Raw genomic sequence first — 24,796 nt, 5'->3', positions numbered from 1 at the left:
GGCCATCATGGTGAAACCCCATCTTTAAAAGAAAAAAAAAAAAAACAGGACTAGAACTACATCTCAGGCCTATACTTTTCTGCCACACAATTCCAACCTCCATGACTATCACTGGATGCCTCTCAATGAGCCCAGGAGTGGGTTTGCTTATAGGGAGGACAGGAACAGGCTCCCCTGCCAGAAAGATCTCTCCCTGCTGATTCTCACGCCTAACACCTCAGCACGGTGCTTCAGTTCTGGTGCCGCTCATTTGCTCATTGTTCACTGCGCATGAAATATACGCCAGACATTGGGCGCTGCTAGGGTCCGAATGTGTCCCCCAAACTTCATGGGTTAAAAATTTAATCCCCAGCACAAGAATGTTGGGAGATGGGCCTTTAAGATGTGACTGGGTCACGTGGGCTCTGCCTTCCTGAATGGATTAATGCTGTCATCTCCGGAGGAAAGGAGGGAGAGTCATCTGTGAAGAGGCAACACAGTCAATCCTCATTAATCACAGAACAATCACAGATTTTGTATTTCTAAGTTTGCCAACTTGCTACAATTTCTAACCCCCAAGTCACTCCTCCCGGCACGTTCCCAGTCATCGGAGCAGCCACAGATTCTCCGTGCCCGGTGTGCGCGCCCAGCTGAGGTCGACAATGCTGCACTTCGTCTCCTGCGGCAAGCCAGTGTCTTGTTCTTGGTCTATTTAATGCTATAACTTCTGCATTTTTGTGGGTGGTTTTGCTGCTTCAAGTGGCCCCAAGCATAGTGCAGAAGTGCTGTCTACTGTTCTTAAACACAAGATGCTTAGGAACATCTGAGGACATCTTAGGACTTCTTAGGAAATGTGAAAAGGCACCAGGATAGTCAAAAGGGTAAGCAGTTCAAACATCCATCAGTAGAGGAATGGATAAACAAAATATGCTGCATCCACGTAATGGAGTATGATTCAGCCTTAAAAAGGAATGAAATGGCCAGGCACGGTGGCTCACATCTGTAATCCCAGCACGCTGGGAGGCCAAGGCGGGCAGATCACCTGAGGTCAGAAGTTCGAGACCATCCTGGCCAACATGGTATCTACTAAACACAAAAATTCGCTGGGTATAGCAGCAGCGCCTGTAATCCCAGGTACTCAGGAGGTTAAGGCACAAGAATTGCTTGAACCTGGGAGGCAGAGGTTGTAGTTAGCTGGGATCATGCTACTGGACTCCAGGCTGGGCGACAAAGTGAGACTACATCTCAAAAAAAAAAAAGGAGAGGCCAGGCGCGGTGGCTCAAGCCTGTAATCCCAGCACTTTGGGAGGCCGAGGTGGGTGGATCACGAGGTCAAGATATCGAGACCATCCTGGTCAACATGGTGAAACCCCGTCTCTACTAAAAATACAAAAAATTAGCTGGGCATGGTGGTGTGTGCCTGTAATCCCAGCTACTCAGGAGGCTGAGGCAGGAGAATTGCCTGAACCCAGGAGGCGGAGGTTGCAGTGAGCCGAGATCCCGCCATTGCACTCCAGGCTGGGTAACAAGAGCGAAACTCCATCTCAAAAAAAAAAAAAAAAAAAAAAAAAAAAAAAGGAATGAAATTCTGACACAGGCTACAACATGGATGAAACTTAAGGATATTGCACTAAGTACAACAAGCCAGTTATGAAAGGACAAATCTCATACGATTCCACACTTCCATGAGGTACCGAGAATGGGCAAATTCACAGAGACAGAAAGCCAAAGAGAGACTATCAGGGGCTGAGGATGAGGAGTTTCATTCATAATATTAACAATGACTGCCAGGTGCAATGGCTCATGCCTGTAATCTCAGCACTTTGGGAGGCCGAGGCAGATGGATCACCTGAGGTTAGGAGTTCGAGACCAGCCTGGCCAACATGGTGAAACCCCATCTCTACTAAAAATACAAAAATTAGCAGGCAGTGGTGGTGCAGGCCTATAAACCCAGCTACTCAGAGGCTGAGGCACAATAATCACTTGAACCTGGTAGAGGCTGCAGTGAGCCGAGATCGCACCACTGCACCGCAGCTTGGGAGATAAAGTGAGACTCCCTCTCAAAAGCAAAACAAAACACACAAAAAATAGGCAGTTACAGCGTTTCAGTTTGAGAAGATGAAAAACTTCTGGAGATGGAAGCAGGTGACCACAGCACAACTGTGAATGTCCTTAACGCCACTGAACTGCACCCTTAGAGTTAAAATGGCAAATTTTATGTTACATATATTTCACCAAAAAGTTGTTTAAAGCATACCAGGAGATAGAACACAAAAAGAATAGGGTAGAAAAGGAAAAGAGGGACTGCAGGGGACCCGGGCCCAAAATACAGGAGACAAAGAAAAGGGCCTGGTTTCACCTGGAAAAAAAAAGAGGACAGGAGAGTCCCCAGGTCACAGGCAGGTGAGTCCCTAGGGATAGAAGGAAAGGAAATGGTAAAGAAGGAAAGAACCCAGCAAAGAAATGGACTGGGTTGAGGTTGGGCTGGGGCGGGCCATGTACCCAGTTAGAAACAAACAGATCTGGCCAGCGGCGGGGCTCATGTCTGTAATCCCAGCACTTCGGGAAGCCAAGGCAGGCAGATCACAAGGTCAGGAGATCGAGACCAGCCTGGCCAACATGGTGAAATTCTGTCTCTACTAAAAATACAAAAAAATTATCTGGGCGTGGTGGCACAAGCCTGAAATCCCAGCTACTCAGGAGGCTGAGGCAGGAGAATCACTTGAACCTAGGAGGTGCAGGCTACAGTGAGCTGAGATCACACCACTGCACTCCAGCCTGGGCAACAGAGCGAGACTCTGTCTCAAACAAAAAGAAAAAAAAGAAACAAACAGATCCCACTGTGATTTTAGAAGGGCAAGGGCTTGCTGGAGGCCAGAAAAGGGCTGTTCTCAGAAAACAAGACCAAGAAAAATCTAGGTGTCCCAGCACCTGAGCTCCTACCACTAGAGCCCCTCCCTCATGCTGAGCAGCGCCCCTTCCTGTCCTGAAATGCAACAAGTTATCAGGGAAAGGCCACATGAAGTCTGGGATACATTAAAGATGCCTCAGAGGTTGGGCATGGTGGCTCACACTTGTAATCCCAGCACTATGGGAGGTCAAGGTGGGTGTATCACAAGGTCAGGAGATCAAGACCATCCTGGCCAACATGGTGAAACCTCGTCTCTACTAAAAATACAAATAATTAGCCGAGTGTGGTGGCACGTGCCTGTAGTCCTAGCTACTTGGGAGGCTGAGGCAGGAGAATTGCTTGAGCCCGGGAAGTAGAGGTTGTGGTGAGCCTAGATCATGACACTGCACTCCAGCCTGGGTGAGAGTGAGACTCCATCTGAAAATAAAGACACTTCAGAGTTCTATGACCTGAGCTAAACCTGCCTCTCACCAGCTATATTGCATGGCTGTTCAGAAATTTATTGAACCTCCCCAAAGTTTCTGCTTCGTCACCTGTCAAATAGGGATGAGCATTCCTGCCTGCAGAGCCATTAAGAACAGAAAAGTAAAGCCCCTGGAAGGCAATGCACAGTGGCACCATCCCGACCACCCTTTGGTGTGAGGCCTTCGTCACACCTGGCTTCAGGACAGGACGGAATGGGGAGCAGGTGGAAGGAGAGGAACCCCACAATCCTTCCCAGGCTAAGGAGATATTGGAGCAAAAGTCAGAGAGCTGGACCCCTTGAGCAATGCCTGGCCAAAAGAGGGAAAAGAAGGGAAGGGGGAAAGGGAGAGAGAGAAAGAGAGAGAGCAGGAGGGAGAAAGAGGCGCCATGGGGCAGAGATTTAGCATTTGGGCTCTGAATTCAGGTGCCTGAGCTCAGATCCTGGCCCGGCCTCACAGGGACCTGGGACTCCTGAGCAAGCTACTCAACCTCTCTAAGCCTCCCACCCACTGAGAAGGGACCAGTGCAATCTCAATCTCCCCAAAGGACAGCTGTGAGGATTGAGTTCCACCATGTCTATGAGACAGGAGCACAGAGCCTGGCCCAAAAAGGAGCTCCTCACACATTCAAGGTCATAGCCCTGTAGTCTTCATGCAGGGTGATGGAAGACAGACGAGAGGAAGGAGCAGGCCTGCAGGCTAGCAAGAGGGGAGGTAAAGTAGGTGGAGATGGTCTGGGATGCAGGCCAGCCAAGAGGAGTCTCCAGTAGGAGGGGCAGCTCTAAATGCTATAGGCCCCAGCCAGGCCCAACCCTGGCAGTCTCTTCCCACTCAGCCCCCAGGCCCGGGTGGTAGTGGGGTGACGAGGACATACTTGGCCTCAGAATCCCATCTCAGCTCTTGGGGAGGTGGAAGCTGGGACCACACCAACCCCCCACCCCCTGCCACCCCTTCCACATCAGGGGTGTGGGTGTCTGCAGGCCCCACCCAACACATGCAAGAACTGGGGCACGGCAAGTGCTGAACAGGGCCCTCGCCCCTGGCCTCCCCTCGGCCTCCGGACGAAACAGGCCTCTGGCTTCTGTGATGAAACAGGTTTAGTTCGAGAACAGCCCCCAGCCCAGAGGCCCCTCAAAACAGGTACCTGGAGGAAGGTGAACTGGCCTCCAAGCACGGCTTTGCCACAGATTCAGGGTACCTCTTGAGCTAGTCATTTGCCCCTCTCTGTGCCTCCATGTCCCCATTTGCAAAAACAAAAGGTGGGGGAGTGTAATGAGCTGGCCAGGTGTGTGGCTCACGCCTGTAATCTCAGCACTTTGGGAGGCCGAGGCAGGTGGATCATCTGAGGCCAACATGGTGAAATCCAGTGTCTACTAAAAATACAAAAATTAGCTGGGCATGGTGGCACATGCCTGTAATCCCAGCTACTCAAGAGGCTGAGGCAGGAGAATCGCTTGAACCCAGAAGGTGGAGGTTGAAGTGAGCTGAGATCATGTCACTGCACTCCAGCCTGGGTGACAGAGTGAGGCTCTGTCTTAAAAAAAAAAAGACATGGAGGAAACCGAAATGCATATTACTAAGTGAAAGAAGTCAATCTGAAAAGGCCACATAGTGTATGACTCCAACCATATGACATTCTAGAAAAGGCAAAACTAGGCCGGGCGCAGTGGCTCACACCTATAATCCCAGCACTTTGGGAGGCCGAGGCGGGTGGATCACGAGGTCAAGAGATCAAGACCATCCTGGTCAACAAGGTAAAACCCCATCTCTACTAAAACTACAAAAATTAGCTGGGCACAGTGGCACATGCCTGTAATCCCAGCTACTCGGGAGGCTGAGGCAGGAGAATTGCTTGAACCCAGGAGACAGAGGTTGCAGTGAGCCGAGATCAGGCCACTGCACTCCAGCCTGGGTAACAAGAACAAACTCTGTCTCAAAAAAAAAAAAAAGAAAAGAAAAGGCAAAACTACAAAAACAGTCAAAAAAAAAGATCAGTGGTTGCCAGGAGTGGGAATTATGAATAAACGGAAGGAACCTGGAGGATCTGGGGAACAGTGACACTACTGTGCACAACACTGCAATGGTGGGTGCATGTTATTTACCCATGTGCCAGACCCAGAGTGGACAACACCAAGAGGGAACCCTAATGTCAACTGTGGACTACCATAATGTGCCAATATTGGCTCATTAATTACAACACATGTACATCGACTGCAGCAAATGCAAGATGTTACGACTGGGGGAAACAGGGTGGGGCAAGAACGTGTCTACGGGAACTCGGTACTTTCTGCTCAAGTCTGTAATCCCCAAACTGCTCAAAAATACAGTCTTTTATTTTTTTATTTTTTTTAAAGGTTGAGAGTAAACCTTTTTTCTCCTCGGGGCCTTTCTTCAGGGTTCTAGAATAAAGCAAAAGTTGCTATACAGGGATACTAAAAAATAAACCAATAAATCCAAATTTTTTAAAAGTAAAATAAAGCAAAAGTTACGAAAGTACAGTACATGAGAGGCAAAAGTACTGAACCAAACCAGTTGGCTTCACTTTAAGTAGGCATGTACTAGGAAAATGCAGATCTCAAAATATTAATAGATTCAGCCTGGGAGTGTGACTAACAGAAGGACTAGCCCTGGAATCCCATCAAAGCCAGCACGCTTGTTTCCTTAGCCTCGGGGGTGGCTTTGCCCTCAATCAGCTGCTGTCTCAAAGAGAGGCAGTTGGGGGGAGATGAGGGGGGGTTCCCACCCTGTCAGAACCAGAAGGCCAGCCCAAACCAGGTGTCTAAGCAACACTGGCATCCTGAGTGGGGCCTCGGTGCATGCCCTGCCCAGGGAGGAGGAGGAGCCAGGAAGAAGAGGGAGTCTCCAGGCCTCCAGGACCCAGAGTGTCAGGGACCCACAGGACATCCTGGAGGCAGCAGGGCACTAGGAGCTCCAGGAAAGCTCTGTGCTCCTCTCCAGAGCTATAGACCTTAAGTATCTCTGGAAAAGCACCTGCACCCCTGGGGGAAGAATGAAGACTCCAGCATCTGGACAGCGCCACATCTCTGAGGACACAGGAGTAGGAGGGGTTAGAATGAGCTTGGACAAGAGGTGGGAAGTGGCATTCATCCTAGCCTTGGTCATTTTTCACAGATGTCTTCTTCTGTCCCAGAGCCATCCTGCCTGGTCAGGGATAGAAAGGATGATTACGATATTCAAGACATGCTATTAACAGCTTAAAGCCAGTCGGGCATGGTGGCTCATATGCGTAATCCCAGCACTTTTGGAGGCCGAGGCGGGTGGATCACCTGAGTTCAGGAGTTCGAGACCAACCTGGCCAACATGGCGAGACTCCGTCTCTATTAAAAATACAAAAAATTAGCCAGGCATGGGGGCTCATGCCTGTAATCCCAGCTACTTGGGAGGCTAAGGCACCTTGAACCCAGGAGGCGGAGGCTGCAGTGAGCTGAGATCGTGCCACTGTACTCCGGCCTGGGCAACAGAGTAAGACTATCTCAAAAAAAAAAAAAAAAAAAGAGAGAGAAAGAGAAATGGCTCAAAGCCTTCACTCAGACCCTAGGCTGAGGTTACCATCCCAGAGGACCCACCGTGACCCAGAAAACTCACCCCCACTGATTCTTACACCAGCCACACACCCAGTGCCTTACTCTGTAGGCCTGACAGTCACCACGCCTCCCATTCCAGAACACATGGTCATCCATTGTGGAAACGAGGCCATGGAAGTGACTGAAAGCAGGCTGGACATGAGCATTTGTTTTTCTGGCTAGGGCCAGCCCAACTGACCCAGCAGGCTATTAGCAGCAGACCAATTGCAGCCCGCCAGGCAGGAAGGATGCCTGGCAAACCAAAATTCCCACCTGTACCTCTCATTCCGAACCATGCTCTATGCCAGGAACAGAGCTTCTTGGAAGGCCCCAGGACTCCTCTTTTTCAGAGGTCATTCTCTAGGTGTACCCTACTCCTTGTTCCTGGTCCCATCTTGCACTTTGAGAAAGGCCACAGCTCAGGACACCAAACTTTTACCACACTTTCGGAGTTCCTCACCCCCATCATCTTCTGAAGATTTCTCCATAAATTAATTTTTTCCAAGCATCTGTAAATCACATATCTGACTGTCTTGACAAAAAACCCGTATCCAGAATATTACAGAACTCTCAGAACAACAGCTGGGCATGGTAACATACACCCACAACTGTGGGAGGCCAAGGTGGGTGGATCGCTGGAGCCAGGAGTTCAAGACCAGCTTAGGCAACGTGACAAAACCCCGTCTCTACAAAAAGTACAAAAATTAGCTAGGCATGGTGGTGTGTGCCTGTGGTCCCAGCTACTCAGGAAGCTGAGGTTGGAGGAACACTTGAGCTTGGGAGGTTGAGGCTACGGTGAGCTATGATCTTGCTGAGTGAAAGAAGCAAAGACCCAAAGAGCTATGTCACTGAATGATTCCATTTGTGTGACATTCTTGAAAGACAAAATTATAGGAATGAACGGATCAGTGTGGCCAAGGGATGCTATGCGGGGAAGAGTGAGGGATAACCTCTAAGGGGCTGCTGCATGGTGGAACTGTTTAGGGGATGGAACTGCCTTGTATCTTGATGGTGGTGGTGAATACACAATTCTGTGCATTTGTCAACATCTATTTACAAAAAAACAGTGTATTTTGTATGTTAAAAATAAATTTAGGGAAAGACTTATTCCATTTTATAGAATGAGATGTTGCCTGATTCTAAATAAATAAATAAGTGTAAAATAAGACCTTTTTATCCTTCCTGGAGAGCCTAGTTCAAACCCACCCTATTCATAAAACCCACTTGGGCGGGTGTAGTGGCTCGCACCTGTAATCCAAGTACTTTGGGGGTCCGAGACAGGAGGAGGCCTTGACGCCAGGAGTTTGGGACCACCCTGGGCAACACAGGGAGACCCTATCTCTAGAAATAATGTTTAAAACATCAGTCAAGTGTGGTGGCACATGCCTGTGGTCCTCCAGCTACTCAGGAGGCTGAGGTAGGAGGATTGCTTGAGCCCAGGAGGTCAAGGCTGAAGGGAGCTGTGATGTCTCCAGTCTAGGTGTCAGAGTGAGACTATGTCTCAATAAAAATAAAACCCATGGGCACAGTGGCTCATCCTTGTAATCCCAGCACTTTGGGAGGCTGAGGCCGGCGATCACTTGAGGTCAGGAGTTCGAGACCAGCCTGGCCAACCGTGGCAAAAACCCATCTCTACTAAAAATGCAAAAAATAGCCAGGCATCATGACACGTGCCTGTAATCATAACTATTCGGGGCGCTGAGGCAGGAGAATCACTTCAACCTGGGAGGCAGAGGTTGCAGTGAGCTGTGATTGTGCCATTGCACTCTAGCCTGGGTGACAGAGTGAGACTCTGTCTCAAAACAGAAAAAAAAGATATAAAAATAAAATCTGAAAAAAAAACATCAAACCCACTTATCTCCCCACCTCTCATCACTTCATGACTATAGCCCTCAAATCACTACATTTTCTGTCTTCTCAAGGATAGGTCTCCGTCTCTCTTCCTCTCTCTGTCTGTGTCCCTCTCTCATACACAAATTCACACAGACAAACCCACGCCTGTCAAAACCCCACCCATTCTCAAAGCCAGCTCCACTGCCTGCTCCTCTTGGGACAGAATCAATCCTCCTTCATTAAGCACTGCCACAGGGCCTGCTGCTGCCATAGTCAGCCCTTCTTCCATCCGAAGCATGCTATCATTAGCTTCATAGTCCATTTCCCTGCTGGTTAGCAAGCTCCCTGAGGACAGCGACCAGGGCTTTCATTCTGTACTCCTGCTGTACCTAGCACAGTGCCGGGCACACTGTGAGTGCCGTGGCTGCTGTGGATTGGGGGAGGGCAGGTGCAATCGGAGGGAGCCGATGCCAAGAAAGGAGAGCCGGCCGTGCTGGGCTGGCAGCGCTCTGAGGAGGTATGGGAGGCACTGGTACAGCTTACTTCTTCTCTTGCATAAGCAGCAACTATTGCTTCAACCTCCAAGTGCTGGAAGTGACCCCACCTCTCATTCCAACATGAGGTCATGTTATTTATGACGGAGCATTTCTGAGGATGCTTTTGCTTCCTGCATGCCACCCAGCACAGTTCCAAGCCCCAGGCAGACGGACGCTCAGGACGCTGAGGGATGGGAACCTGTCTTGTCATCAGGATGCTGTCATTTCTCACTTCCAGAAGGCAGGCACTCTTTATAGCAGAGCAGATTAGGATCTTCTGATCTGAAGTCCATTCACTATGGAGAACCAGCCCAGTACAGGCATAGACTACCGGTAACTCCACAGGGCCACTCTACGATTGGGTTTTTCCACACGTATCATCGACCCCTCCCTCTTACAAATTCCAGCTTCGACAGTTCTTAAGCAGCATTTACAGGTCATTTATTTGACAAACACTTACACAGTGGTTATGATGTGCCAGGGAAAGAACTAAGCATTTCTACAAATATCAGCTCATTTAGTCTTCACATAAACCATATGAGCTTGGTTCTCCTAACAGTATTTTCCCTGTTTTGCAGAGGCGGAAACCGACTGACACACACTGCAGTGAGATAACCTGACTAAGGTCACTCAGGTGTTAAGTGGCAGAACAGAGATTCAAACCCAGGCAGGCTGGCTGGAAAGCCACACTGTCCCAACCACGGCCACTAGCCCCACGTGGCTACCGAACACAAGAAACGTGGTTAGATGTGCTGTTAAGTGTACAATAGGCACTAGAGTTCTAATGCCTTGTGTGAAAAAAGGTAAACTATCTCATTGATACTTTTCACTATTGACTACATGTTAAAATGATAATATTGCAGACATAGGTTAAATAATGTATTATCACAGTGCATTTTACCAGTTGATTTTTCCTTTCTTTTTTTCTGGAGACAGCGTTCTTGCTATGTTGCCCAGGCTGGTCTCAAACTCATGGGCCCAAGCAATTCTCCCGCCTCAGCCTCCTGAGTAACTGGGACCACCATAGGCAAAAGTCTAGCTCTTTCTACTTTTTTTTTTTGAGACAGAGTTTCGCTCTTGTTACCAGGCTGGAGTGCAATGGCGCGATCTCGGCTCACCGCAACCTCCGCCTCCTGGGTTCAGGCAATTCTCCTGCCTCAGCCTCCCGAGTAGCTGGGATTACAGGCACACACCACCATGCCCAGCTAATTTTTTGTATTTTTAGTAGAGATGAGGTTTCACCATGTTGACCAGGATGGTCTCGATCTCTTGACCTTGTGATCCACCCACCTCGGCCTCCCAAAGTGCTGGGATTACAGGCGTGAGCCACCGTGCCCGGCTCTTTTTACTTTTTAAATGTAGCTCCTAGGCTTGCATTATATTCCTATCAGACAGCACCACTCTGGAGTCTACTGACAGCCACTACTTTCTGGGGTTGTCAGGGGTCATCTTCCCCACGCCCCAGTCTCAGGGCAGGACCCAGATTCCACCTGTTCTAACACCGTGCTCACTTGGACAAAGATGATGGCAGCCATGCAGTGATTCCCTCATCTCCCCATTCTGCTTCCTCTGACTCAGACACTGCACCGCCTCCCAAGCCTTGCCTCCAGCACCAGGTGTAGCTCTACCTCCCCGCAGCAAGAATCCCAAAGTGTCCAGGTGGGAAAATCTTTCACACATCATCTAGTGCAACCCCTGCAATACTCATATGTGGAGAAACTGAGGCCCAGGACCACAAAATCTTCGAGGAAGCAGTGGCTCTGGAGGTGACCTAGTCCAATTTCTCATGCAGTGCAGAGACTCCTCCAAGCATCCCTAACAAGTTCTAAATAACGAAACTCTAGGTACCGTGGTCCTTTGGTATCCGTGGGGGATTGGTTCCAAGGCCCCTAAGGATACTAAAATCTGAGCATGCTCAAGTCCCTCATATCAAATGGTATAGTGTTTGCATGTAACTTACGCACGTCCTCCACTGTGCTTTAGATGATCTCTAGATTGCATCCTATACCTAACGCACGCATGCACGTCACTTCCCTTGCATGGACTCAATGCAGCATTCAGTAAGCAGCAAATTCAAGTTTTGCTTTTTGGAACTCTGTAGAATTTTTTCCCCTGAACACTGTCCATCCAGGGTTGGTCGAATCCATGAATGTGGAACCCACAGATAGAGGGCCAAATGTAGTTTTATGTGGTTCTACATAAGGAAGTAAGACTTTGAATCAGATGGACCTAATCTGCTATTGCTGCAAAGGATGCCGACCCTTCTAGAAGCGAGAAATGACAGCACCAGATTTTGGGCAGGTTGTAGGTCCTCATCCAGCCTTTGCTAAGGCACGCACAGGCCAAGCATGGTGGCTCATGCCTGTAATCCCAGCACTTTGCAGGGCTGAAGCTGGAGAATCGCTTGAGGCGAGGAGTTTAAGACCAGCCTGGACAAGACAGCAAGACCTTGTCTCTAAAGTTTTAAAAATTAGCTGGGCATGGTGGCAAACACCTGTCTTCCCAGCTATTTGGGAGACTGAAGTGGGTGACTACTTGAGCCCAGGAGTTTAAGGATACAGTAAGCTCTGATCACACGACTGCACTCCAGCCTGGGCAACAGAGCAAGATCCTGTCTCTTAAAACCAAAAACAAACAAACAAACAATAAACACCAGCCTGGGAAACAGCAAGATCCCGTCCCTACAAAAAATAAAAAAATTTAAAAAATGTTAGGAAGCATGGCGTGCGCCTGTGGTCCCAGCTGCTGAGACCTGAGTAGCTGAGAAGCTAAGGTGGCTTGGACCCAGGAGGTCGAGGCCACAGTAAGCTGTGATTGCAACACTGGACTCCAGCCTGGGTGACAGAGCAAGACCCTGTCTCAAAAAAAAAAAAAAAAAGACCCACATGTTTGAGATCACATCACTGGGGCGGAAGTGGGGCAGGCAAAGACCCACAAAAAATGGCAAGCTCAATACTTAATAGCTCAGGATGTATAAACGTTCCAAAACCAGATGTGGCTTCCAATGTGGCAAGAGTGTCACACAGCTTAGTGGGTTAAGATTTCCCTGGACGCCGGGCGCGGTGGCTCATGCCTGTAATCCTTGCACTTTGGGAGGCTGAGACAGGTGGATCACCTGAGGTCAGGAGCTCAAGAGCAGCCTGACCGATATGGTGAAACCCCGCCTTTAAAAAAAATAACAATAATAAATAAATAAAGGATTTCCCTTGACACAGACCTTACCACAGCACTGGCCCACACAGGCTCAGAGTTTAATGGGGCAGTTTAAGAGTCAGATTGACCTAGGTACAAACTCCAACTGCCATGTAACTTCTGCAGTGTCCCCTCTGTGAAGTCGAGGTTAAAAACCAAAATAAACAACCACCCCTTTCTCACAGGGCTAAGCGGATGAAATGAGATGATGCAGGCAGAAATGTCTAGAATAATGGTCTAGCACCCACTAGGCACTAAAATGTTCATTTCCCTCTCCCTTCCTTCTTCAGCCAAATACCCAAGTCCTTTCCCCCAACGTGAGTTAATAATAAGTCCCACTCTATTCTAAACTTACAGAATTGATGTAATTGATTTTGAACTTAAATGCAGGATTTTACACTTAGACCTATTAGACTTCCTCTTGAGATAAGTACATGTTCAACATTGCCCCATGTCAAGTAATGTTTATTTATTTATTTATTTTGAGACAGAGTCTTGCTCTGCCCCCCTAGGCTGGAGTGCAGTGGCGCAATCTCAGCTCACTGCAACCTCTGCCTCCTGGGTTCAAGCAATTCTACTGCCTCGGCCTCCAGAGTAGGTGGGATTACAGGCATGCATCACCATGCCAGGCTAATTTTTTGTATATTTAATAGAGATGGGGTTTCACCATATTGACCAGGCTGGTCTCAAACTCCTGACCTTGTGATTCGCCCACCTCGACCTCTCAAAGTGCTGGGATCGCAGGCATAAGCCGCTGCACCAGGCCAGATAATTTTAAATGCCAAAAACTAAAAACCATTTGTTAAACTCAGTAGGAAACAGTTAAATAAAGTCATAAAATCAAATGTTACTTGGATCCTTAAAATTATGGTTTTAAATAATGTTTACGACATGCACTATTATCCACTAGACAGCATTCAATAGGGAAAAAACAGGATAGAATACAATTGTAATTATGTTAAAATATACAGACTTACAGGAACACGATGGAAGGACATTCACCCAAATACCAACCCGCCCGAATTGTAGTATTATGGATCATTTTGTTTTTGCCTTTATGGCTTTCTTTCTTTTCCAGGCTTTCTGCAATGTACATGTATTAATTTTAAGAGACGTTTTTAAACTTCATCTTTCTACTTAATGGCAGCATTCCAATCAACTGAGATGATTATGAACCCTGGTTCTATCAGCAAATGTTTGCTATCCTCAGTCCTCATAGAAATGAGAAACAGGGCCAGGTGCAGTGGCTCACGCCTGTAATCCCAGTACTCTGGGAGGCCAAGGCAGGTGGATCACAAGGTCCAGAGATCAAGACCATCCTGGCCAACATGGCGAAACCCCATCTCTACTAAAAATACAAAAAATTAGCTGGGTGTGGTAGCATGTGCCTGTAATTCCAGCTACTCGGGAGGCTGAGGCACGAGAATCGCTTAAACCCAGAAGGCAGAGGTTGCAGTGAGCCAAAATAGCGCCATTGCATTACAGCCTGGCGACAGCCCAAGACTCTGTCTAAAAAAAAAAATGAGAAATAGAAGACATGGGCTCCTGGGAGAGGCTCATGTCTATGGAGAACATAGAGGACTAAGCCAAAGAGAGCCCCGTGGCACATCACAGGACCTCCTCAAGGTAACACAGGCTCAGGAGTCAGTATCCAGGGTAGTGGATCAAGCAGTCCCACATCCATCTCCCTGATGTACCAGCCAGACCATGCTGCTTTCTCTTGTACCAAGAAGGTCATTAGACGGAAAAGTCTTACTGAACATTTCTCTACTCCAATTAGGTTTTTTTCTCTGAGACTTGGTAGAGTGAACCCATGTTGGCTACTAGGCATCTCAACTTCATTTTCACACTCTCCACAGATTGTTCAAAACTCTAACCTAGGCTGAGTGCAATGGCGTACACCTGCAGTCACAGCTACTGAGGAGGCTGAAGTGGGAGGACTGCTTGATCCCGGGAGGTCAAGGCTGCGTGAGCTGTGACTGCTTCACTGCACTCCGGCCTGGATGACAGAGCAAGACCCTGTCAATGATAATAATTATTATAATTATAATCTTAAAAACTTTATTACACTCTCAAAATTATTTTTGATATATTGAGTATAAGAAAACACTAACATTAACTTCACTTTTTTTTTTTAAGTGGCTACTAGAAAATTTTTAATTAGCTGGGCATGGTGGCTCATACCTGTAATTCCAGCACTTTGGGAGGCCAAGGTGGGAGGATTACTTGAGTCCAGGAGTTTGAGGCCAGCCTGGACAACAAAGTCAAAAAGAAAAAAAGTGAGACCATATCCCTACAGACAACTTTAGAAATTAGCCAAGTGCGGTGGCGCATACCTGTAGTCCCAGCTACTCAGGTTAAGGCAATGAGGATTGCTTAGCCCAGGAGTTCAAGACTGCAGTAAGCCATGATTGCACCACTGAACTCCAGCCTGGGTGACAAAGTGAGACTCTGTCTCAAAAGAAAGAAAAAAATCATTAAAAAACAAAATCTGACCTAGAATTGGACAAGGAATCAACTCTGAGTCTGCCATTTCCAGGGTCCCCATCTTGCTCCCCTGAAGAAATAAATCAAGACAGCATGCGTTATCTCTCCTACTCCTACCCTCCTTCCAGGTTCTGGCAGTGGTTCTGGGGTAACTCCCACAGCTTCTCTCGGGACCCCAAAGCCTATCTGTGAGAATCCGGCAAGATGAACTCGGGAAAAGCAGCTTGTGTGGTCTGACTCACAATTCTCCCAAGGCAAGCTGTGGCCTCCTCACAAAAAGTCTGGTCGACCCTTACAGAGATGGAGGCAAGATAAGAGTCCTCTGTCTCCAGAACGTTCCACCCGCTGTCTCGCTCTGCCTGTGGCTAAAGAAATCCCTCACGTTGTCTGGCGACCCAGCCTGGGGACTCCCTATCCAGAGCTCTGCCCACAACCCAACATCGCCGTTCCAGCCACAATTGCCCAAGGCTCACTGCCAAGGTGGAGAGCAGCCAGGGAGCAACGCCACCAGCCTTTTGTCCCAGCCAGGATGATTCACAGAGACATCTCAGGAGCTTGAGGGGAAGGGGAAGACCAGGTTCTGGCAGGGGTAAATGTGACAGGAGCAGAGGCTGGCAGACACAAGACTTGTGTAGTAAGACACAGGGCCGAAAGCTTAGTACAGAACTGGCACTGAGCTCCAGCTTCACGCTGAGTCAACAGCCCCCTTTGGAGAGGGGCTCCACCCCAGGGGCCCACCCTATGTGTCATCAGCCCCTCCGCAGGGCCCTCTGCACTGCCCCCAACCCTCTACCGGATATGCAATCCCATCCCCCAGGAGGGTCACCCCTGCCTCAGCACAGCTCCCATTTCCTGTCCCTGGTGACTCCTCTGAAGTCTATTGTTCCCATGAAGTTTGGGTCAAAGGAAGCAGAGTCCCCACCCATGGGGGCCCGCCTGCCCACGCCAAGCCAAGGAGTGGGCCCCCACTACAGGGAGCCTGGCCCATCCTCTGGCGCTTCCAGGAGTCCCCCTGTATTAAATGGAGGAGGACATGGGCATAGATCTTGGAGACCTGCGTTCTAGTGGAAATTTTCCCGGAAGATCCAGTCCCTTCCAGCTAAAGGCCTCAGGGCCAGATCACACAGGTGTGATTAGAATCTCCCAAAACCAAAAGCAAGGGAAGAACTGTCATTTCAGAAGGGATCCAGGCAAAACCGGAATCAGAAGATAGGAGCTGGAGACTGTGGGCTCCCAGTGACAAAGCCCTGCCCCCACCTCCACCTGGGCCCCCCTGGCTGCTGACAGCCCCCTCCCCCCTCTTACTGGAGAGCAGCTGTTCAGCTCCAATTTCAGAGCTTTAAAGGGAGCTGTAGTCCAACCCCTGCCAACAAAGGGTCATGGGGGCAAAGGAAGACAGGCAAAGTAAAGACACCCTCACCAGCCCTGAATTTCCAACTGCCACTGGACTGAGCTCAACTGCAGGAAAGGCAAGGACCAAGGCTGGGGACCAACATCCTCCATGTCCACTGAGAAGGAGGAGGAGGAGCCACAGGTTTGGCAACAAGCATTGCTTTGTGACAGTCACCAGGGCAAGACTCCAGAGTGGAAATTAAAGGAGGTTGTGACATTTGCAACCCAAGAGATCTAAAAAGATAACCTTCACCTGGCGGCCCATCCAGGGGTGAGGAGAGTGTGTTTTAAAAGAGCCAAGGCCCTTCTAGACCCCGTTCGCAGATTCCACAGCGACATGGCTCTTTCCCCATAACCGCTGTGTGCTTTCTACCAGGACAAGCCGAGTATTTCTGCCTCCTAACAACCATAACTGAGCCACTAGGCATGGCCTAAGTCAGTCTACTCCAGGCTCCGCGCCTGTTGGATAAAGGCGGCTGCGGGGGGGTAGGGGGTGTCCACAGGGCAGGAGCAGAACACCAAGGGGAGAGCATAGGTTCTAATCCCCGCTCTGCCACTCACCGGTGTTGCGGCATTAAGCAAGTTATTGTCCCTCTAGGGGCACCAGTTTCCCTATCTTTAAAATGTGAGACTTAGGCCAGATGCAGTGGCTCACACCTGTAATTCCAGCACTTTAGGAGGCCGAGGTGGATCACCTGAGGTCAAGAGTTCAAGACCAGCATGGCAAACATGGCGAAATCCCGGCTCTACAAAAAATACAAAAAACCAGCCAGCCAGGGTGGCGCATGCCTGTAATTCCAGCTACTCAGGAGGCCGAGGCAGGAGAATCACTTGAACCCAGGAGGTGGAGGTTGCAGTGATCCAAGATCATGCTACGGTACTCCATCCAGCCTGTGTGACAGAGTGCGACTCTTTCTCAAAAATAAAAGTAAAATAAAATAAAACAAAATGGGGGACTTAGATGCTGACATTAGAGTATCTAATAATGTTTGGCAAGCTCCCCCTGGGGGCAAGGCAAAACTGGCATCGGAAAATAGAAGTTGGGACTCTGGTCTCTAGCGACAAAGCCCTGTCTATCCCCTTCCCTCCTAACCTGGGCTACTAGGACCCTGGGTTCCTAAGGACGCAGAACATGGTAGGGGCTGGCCCATAGTAAATGCTCGGTTCATATTTGCTAAATAAACATGATAGACAGAGCACAGTTTCTCAAGCAGTGCTCAGAAAAACACTAATTCCTGGGAAAAAAAGAGCTTCTTACTGAAAGAAGCTTAGGAAACACTGGATACGACAGCTAGCTGGTGGAGTCCACAGGATGTGCCAGGCACTGTGCTACTGGTGGGGGCTTTGCAAACATTGACTTTTCACAAGAAACTTTCTGGACAGAAAACTTCCCCCCACATTACCTATCAGGAAACAGCCCGACAGCCTTAAAGGTAGTGGGAGACTCAGGATTTGTACCCTGGTCTGCCTGACACCAAACCCTCGGTGCTGCTTTTAGAGCAGTATAGCACACCTGGCCTAAACAGGTGAGAGGGTGAGGTGTTTCCCACCAGAACATCCACATCCTCAGGATGGAGGCAAGAGCAAGGACAAGAATCCTCAACTCCCGAGATGGTTTCCGGCTCCTTCCTTCCAAGCATTACATCCACGTTGAAGCCCTCATACAAGCTACTCATTCCTCTGCCCAGGAGGAAGTGGGGAGGGTCTAGCACGTTGAAAAGAATGAGGGATTCTTCCACCTGGTTACCTGGTCAGTTCCAAGGAGAGGTAAACCAAGAGAAAGTAGTTGAGGCTGGTATACCTCCCTATCTGTCCTCGGGGCCAACTTAAAAGCACTATTTACACAAGTCTCCAGATTCAAAACTGTCTCCTCTTCCTGGGGGATCCACCCCCACAAACCTTCCCAAATCTCACCCACCCATCCGATCCCCCATAGGCAAAGATCTCAACTTCCTTCGGCCTCCAGCTTGCTCTCTGAACTATTCCAGGCAAGCACAAGACCCTCGCCCTGAGAAATCCTCCTGGCTGCAAGTGGCAGGTGGAGACCACTTCCTTCCAGCTCTGCCCAGTCAGAGGAAACGAGCCTGGGGGCCACACACTCCAAAACCACCGTCAAATTATCTCTGTAACTCATGCAACCAGAGACACCGAATCTTGCCCACAGCTATGTCGGGAGGAGGAAGAGTCCTAGCCAGAAGCAACATCCCCGAAGAGAAACACTTACTTGAGACATGGCATCACACACCTACTCAGAGATGCACTTTCAGACAGAGCCCCCTTCTCAAGCAGACAGATACACACACTCTGTCACTCACCTTCAACACAAACAAATACGCCCACTGGAAGCCAAGGTGAGTCACATGTGAACAGATATCACCCTCACAGAGACCCAAAGCGAGGGAGACTCGCAGTCAGGTGTCACACAGACTCAGCACAGATGTAGTCAGTTCACCCGGGTCTCCTGTGCCTGAGTACCGCGGGGGAAATAATTCACTTTGGGGTTTGGAAGTTTTGCTCCCTGGATCGGTCCACTGGTCCCCATCAGGGGACACAGCAGCTTCTCAAGCCCTGGGGTGTAGGACCCTTTGCAGGGGTCCCCCCACTTTCACATCGCCTCTGCACTTGAAATACAGTCTGCCTACCTCCAGCTCTCTCCCTTCCAGGCTCGAAAAGGGCCCAGCAGAAAAGGGGCAAGAGTGCTGGGTCTCTCGGGTCGCCGATGCCCTCGGCTCTGCCTCTCCGGTCCTTTCCACACAGGCCTCCAATTCCCCCAAAGTCCCGCGTGTCCACCCCACTTACCCGCCCCTGAAGCTGCTTCGCCTCCACGTGCCTCGCTCTCTCTCTTCCCAGTCTAGTCCCAGGAGGGAGCTCTGCACGCATGAAGCAAACTCCTGCCCTCCGGCAAAGTCCCACCAAGTCTCAGCTCCCCAGCCTTACCGGTCCCAGGGTGCGGGAAGTGGGGTGGGTGCGCTAAGCCAGTTCCCAGGAGTACGCTCCGAGCGCCAACTCTTCCGGCCGCGGCGATCGCAGTGCGGGGACTGCAGGGCGTCAGCGCGCAGAGCCGGGCTCCGGCCGGGGCCGACGGGCGACGCAGGGAAGGCGGGGTCGCGGGGCCAAGCCCACCCCACGCCGACCGGCCCCGGTGCGCCCAGTGGAGCGGAGCGCGCGGAGGGAGGAGTTTTCCCAGAATGGGACTGACGGGAAAACACGGGGATCCCTATTCCTGGAGGAGTGAGTCAACCGGGAGCGAGGAAGGGAGCGCGGGGCGGACGGAGGGAAGCGTGAGAGGGGCCGCGAGCAGCGCCGGAGCGCGGAGGGAAGCCTAAAGTCGGGACGAGGCGCGCAAATCCGAGGCGGGAACGCGGGCGACGGAGAGAAAAGAGCAGCGGAGCATGCGGCACGAGCGGTCGGCGGCGGCGTGGGGCGCGCGGCCCGGGAAGGAGGCGGCGGGTGCGGCGGACGCGGGCGCCTCTCACCTGGCGGGACGCGGCGGCGTCGGAGCTGCGGTCCTCCCGCCCCCTGGACTCCTGAGTGCTAGGAGGACGCTGGAATGCGCGGAATGAGGGCTGGAATGAGATGCGCGCCGCGGCGGGAGGGAGGGAGCCGGAGGGAGTGGCGGCCCGGCCACCGGCACCTCGGGGAGGAGACTGCGCCGCGCGCGGGCGGGCGAGGGGCAGGGCCGCCGGGGCGGGGCGGGGCCGGGCCGGGCCGGGGCAGGCGGCGGGGGAGGGGGCCGAGGGACCGCGGGGACCCCCTCCACCTGGACCTCGGCCGCGGACCCCACGCGCCCTTCGATCTCCCTGCTCCAACTCTTCGCCTGCTCGTCGCGCGCCCCGGGTCCTCCACTTCTGGCGGGGCGGGGACTCTCCCAAGAGCCGGGAGCCTTCCTCTTCGCTGGGGTGGGGCTGTCCCGGCGGTGGACTGGGCCCGGCCTCCAGCCCTGCCACCCGGCGTCCCTCCTCACGAGTCCCTGGGAGGCCGGGGAAGGGGCGGGCGCCCGGCGCGCAGGAAGGGCTGCTCCCTTCCCTGCGGCTCCCACCAAAGGACACTTGCTCCAGGGAACCAGGAAGCAGGAACTCGCGGGCTCCATTCCCAGATCCGCCGTCAGTGCCCCCTCGCTCTCCCTCCCTGCCTTTAGCCCTTTCCGTTTTTCTCTCCTACCCCTTGGACATCTGTAAAACCGTCACTACGAGTAAACCACATGGAAGAAAGGGCACTCGGTTTGAAGTCCCTGTGGCATGTCATGTGAGCCTTTTGGGCTCAGTGACTGAATGAATATTCATCTAATATGCGTTATGAGTCCAGATACTGTGAAGATCAGGATCAGCCCTCAGCACCTGCCTTCAAAGAGCTCAGTTTAGCTGGGAGGCCTCGGAGTATTATAGAAGACTATTGCCATCGGTGGGAGTCTGGGCTTCGGACACACATGCCCAGGAGTCTCTCGTTGGGTCAGGAGGTGCTGGAAACACGCTGGACTCCTTGTTTGGAGATGCTCAGGACGAATGGGCTTAGAGCAGTGTGCTGGCAGGCAGTGCCATCAACCACGTGGCCGGGAGGCTGAAACTAAAGGACTTCTGGCTTTTTCCAAAACTCAAATCCAACCTCTTCTGGGGTATTATCTCTTAGCGTTGTGTTGGGTGGTTGTCCAGATCTTATCTCCCTTGCCAAACAGAAACTTCCTTGAAGACAGAGTAATGTCTGATTTATCTTATCTTTCACCTAGAACCAGCCTGGTGCCTGGGATAGGGAAGTGCATGATAAATGCTGAATAAATGAAAAACAATCACTACCGTGGAAGATATTGAAAGGAAACTGCTATCAATGCCAAAACTGTTTCCAAGAGAGGTACTCCAAAAGTGTTTCAAGCAATGACGGCATCACTGAGCTAAGCACCCAGTCCTGCAAGATGAAGAAGGCGTTGAAGACGAAGCCCTCATTTGGGTAGATGAATTGTGGTGTGCTTGTTAAGTAATGAGTCATATCAAGGATTGGTCACACCTCATGCACATAGAAAGACCAAAACACAAAACAGCGTATCAGCACCACGTGAAGTATACACTGAGTACCAACTATTTAATTCAGCAGTCATGGTGGGCGCAGTGGCTCACACCTCTCAGCACTTTGGGAGGCCGAGGTGGGTGGATTGCTTGAGCCCAGGAGTTCGAGACCAGCCTGGGCATCATGGTGGCCTGCACCTGTAGTCCCAGCTACTCAAGAGGCTGAGGTAGGAGGATAGTTTGAGCCCAGAAGGTTGAGGCTGCAGTGAGCTCTGCATGCCAACTGCACGCCAGCCTGGATGACAGAGCAAGATCCTGTCTCAAAGTAATTAATAATAATTATATTGGCCAGTCACGATGGTTCATACCTATAATCCCAGCACTTTGGGAGGCCAAGGCGGGTATATCACCAGGTCAGGAGTTTGAGACCAGCCTGACCAACATGGTGAAACCTGTCTCTACTAAAAATACAAAAATTAGCCAGGCATGGTGGCACGTGCCTTTAATCCCAGCTACTCAGGAGGGTGAGGCAGGAGAATCCCTTGAACCTGGGAAGCGGAGGTGGCAGTGAGCTGAGATTATGCCACTGCACTCCAGCCTGGGCAACAGAGCGAGACTCTGTCTCAAAAACAAACTATATTATGGGGCCAGGCGTGGTGGCGCACACCTGTAATCCAAGCGCTTGGAGTCCAAGGCGGGTGGATCACCTGAGGTTGGGAGTTCAAGACCAGCCTGACCAACATGATGAAACCCCATCTTTAAAAAAAAAAAAATTATATTATTGCCGGGCACGGTGGCTCAGGCCTGTAATCCCAGCACTTTGGGAGGCCAAGTGGGCGGATCATGAGGTCAAGAGATGGAGACCATCCTGGCCCACATGGTGAAACCCTGTCTCTACTAAAAACACAAAAAAAGTAACTGGGCGTGGTGGCGTGCGCCTGTAGTCCCAGCTACCCAGAAGGCTGAGGCAGGAGAATTGTTTGAACCCGGGAGGCGGAGGTTGCAGTAAGCCGAGATCGTGCCACTGCCCTCCAGGCTGGCGCCTGACAGCAGAGCAAGACTCTGTCTCAAAAAAAAAAAAAAAAAAAAATTAATGTTATCATTATATGTTAAGCATCTGAGTGTTTGTTGACTTTGACACTATGCTAAGGAAAGGGGTAGGTCCCTGCCCTCAAGTAGATCCTGTCCAGGTGAGAAGACAGACAATTATGCAAAATTAAATGGGAATGCAAGGGAAAGAACAGTGAATCCAAGTTACAGAGCATTTGATCTAGCTCTTGAGGATAAATGAGGGTTTGCCAAACTGAGACTGGAAACCCCATTAAAGACACGTGGAATAGCACCTACAAAGGTGAGGCAGCCTGTCTGCTGGGGCCTTTAGCAAAGGTTTGTAAATTGGGGTCGCTGGAGAATAGAGATGTGGATAATAAGATTAAAGGTAGTGGGTACCAGACTGTGAAGGTCATTGTGTGCCACACTGAAGATTTGGGCATCAAAAAAGACACAAGTGACATAATCAGCATCACCATCAAAAAGACCGTCTGGCAACAGTCTTGGGGTTGGACTGGAGACTAGAGGTTTCCTAAACTCAAGCAGTAGTCCTGGGTTGAGGAGGAGGGGAAGGAACTTGGAAACAGTTCAGATCATTTGGCTGTGTAGTGAGAGAGAGAACAAAAATCGCTAACATTTAACAGCTGAACAACTGATGGTATCAGTAACTGAGATATAATCCCAGCACTTTGGGAGGCCGAGGTGGGTGGATCACGAGGTCAGGAGATGGAGACCATCCTGACATCAACAAGGTGAAACCCGTCTCTACTAAAAATAGAAAAATTAGCTGGGCATGGTGGTGCGCACCTGCAGTCCCAGCTACTCGGGAGGCTGAGGCAGGAGAATTGCTTGAACTCAGGAGGCGGAAGTTGCGGTGAGCCGAGATCGTGCCATTGCACTCCAGTCTGGGTAACAAGAGCAAAACTCCATCTCAATTTAAAAAAAAAAAAAAAAAAGAATTCAAGCAAAAGGGGAGGAGTGGGGTGAGGTCAGAGGGGAATCCAGCCGGGTTCACCGGACCGAGAGGAAGGCAGGAAGAAACCTGCCTGAGTCCAGAGTGGAGACAGGAAAGAAACCCTGGTGTCACATTCAGCATAGGCTGCTGAGAGCTAACTTGGAGTCTTTATTCCCTCCAAGTCTTAACTACCTAAGACCATCAGTGATCCAAGCTGGAAAGAACTGTCTTCACGATCTTGACTTCCTGGCCCATACCCTTCCAGTCTCCTGCAGAGCTCTGCAGCCTTGGGGACCTCAGGCTTGGAGCTATTGAGGACAATATGCATAAAGGAAAGTTTACAGAGCTACAGATTCGGAAGGGTTAAAGGCAAGGTGATTTTACCCACACATCTGCCCTTCCCAGGGATGTTTACATTTTTAAGGGACAGGACCCTAATTCACTGACCTCAGGAACGAGTCTTTTGGTGGAAATATTTCATCTGTCTGGATCCCACAAATGGATCCTCACTCAAACTGATGATAGACTGTGTGCAGGAGGAGGAGAGTTAGGGTGTGGGCACGGCCGGGTTTCATGTAGGGGCTATTTGTGTTGGCTATATTCCAAAGTCAAAGTTAAAAATCACATTAATTGGGCATAGTGGCTCATGTCAGTAATCCCAGTACTTTGGGAGGCTGAGGTTGGGAGGCTTGAGCCCAGGAGTTTGAGACTAGCCTGAGCAACATAATGAGACCCTACTGCTACCAAAAAAAAAAAAAAAAAAAAATAGCTGGGCATAGTGGCACATGCCTGTTGTCTCAGCAACTTAAGAGGCTGAAGTGGAAGGCTTGTTTGAGCTTCAGACCTTCAGTGGAAGGTCAAGGTTGCAGTGAACCGTGACTATGGCACTGCACTCCAGCCTGAGTCACAGAGTGAGACCCTGTCTCAAAACATAAAAATGATGGCTGGGCACAATGGCTCATGCCTTTAATCCCAGCATTTTGGGAGGCTGAGGTGAATGGATTACGAGGTCAAGAGATCAGGATCATCCTAGCCAAATGGTGAAACCCCCATCTCTACTTTGTTTTTTCAACACAGGTTATCATAGTCAAACGAATTATCCATAAGATACTTTGTCAAACAGAACCAACCACATCTGTGTGATCTGTGTGACAGAATTCTTTGTAGCTAATAGTAATTAATAGTCGGGTGCAGCAGCTCACACCTGTAATCCCAGCACTTTGGGAGGCCAAGGCGGGCGGATCACCTGAGATCAGGGGTTCTAGACCAGCCTGACCAACATGGAGAAACCCATCTCTACTAAAAATGCAAAATTAGCTGGGCGTGCTACCACGAGTGTAATCCCAGTTACTGGTGAGGCTAAAGTAGGAGAATCACTTGAACCTGGGACCCGGAGGTTGCGTTGAGCCACAAATA

General features: G+C 50.3%; 1 protein-coding gene across 15 annotated transcripts in view; it reads right to left on the bottom strand.

Annotated features, from left to right (window-relative positions):
* The window catches only part of TEAD4 (TEA domain transcription factor 4), an 83,261-nt gene extending 63,033 nt beyond the window's left edge, over positions 1-20,228 (bottom strand). For 3 of the 15 annotated variants that reach the window (XM_054238025.2, XM_078338454.1, XM_078338455.1), the window contains exons 1-2: positions 19,855-20,228; positions 14,684-14,750 (exon numbers count right to left, since the gene is read on the bottom strand). The gene's annotated coding sequence lies outside the window, so the exon portion shown is untranslated. Of the gene's footprint in view, positions 1-14,376; positions 14,519-14,683; positions 14,751-14,835; positions 14,951-19,315 lie in introns of all 15 variants that reach the window. The other 12 variants (XM_054238028.2, XM_078338460.1, XM_078338458.1 and 9 more) reach the window with 9 other exon arrangements.
* Between the last annotated feature and the right edge of the window lie 4,568 nt (positions 20,229-24,796).

The sequence above is a fragment of the Callithrix jacchus genome, chromosome 9 (assembly GCF_049354715.1).
Source record: "Callithrix jacchus isolate 240 chromosome 9, calJac240_pri, whole genome shotgun sequence".
NCBI classification, from domain to species: domain Eukaryota; kingdom Metazoa; phylum Chordata; class Mammalia; order Primates; family Cebidae; genus Callithrix; species Callithrix jacchus.
Note: the sequence above shows the minus strand (reverse complement) of the source record. Positions and strands in the feature narration are given on the sequence as shown.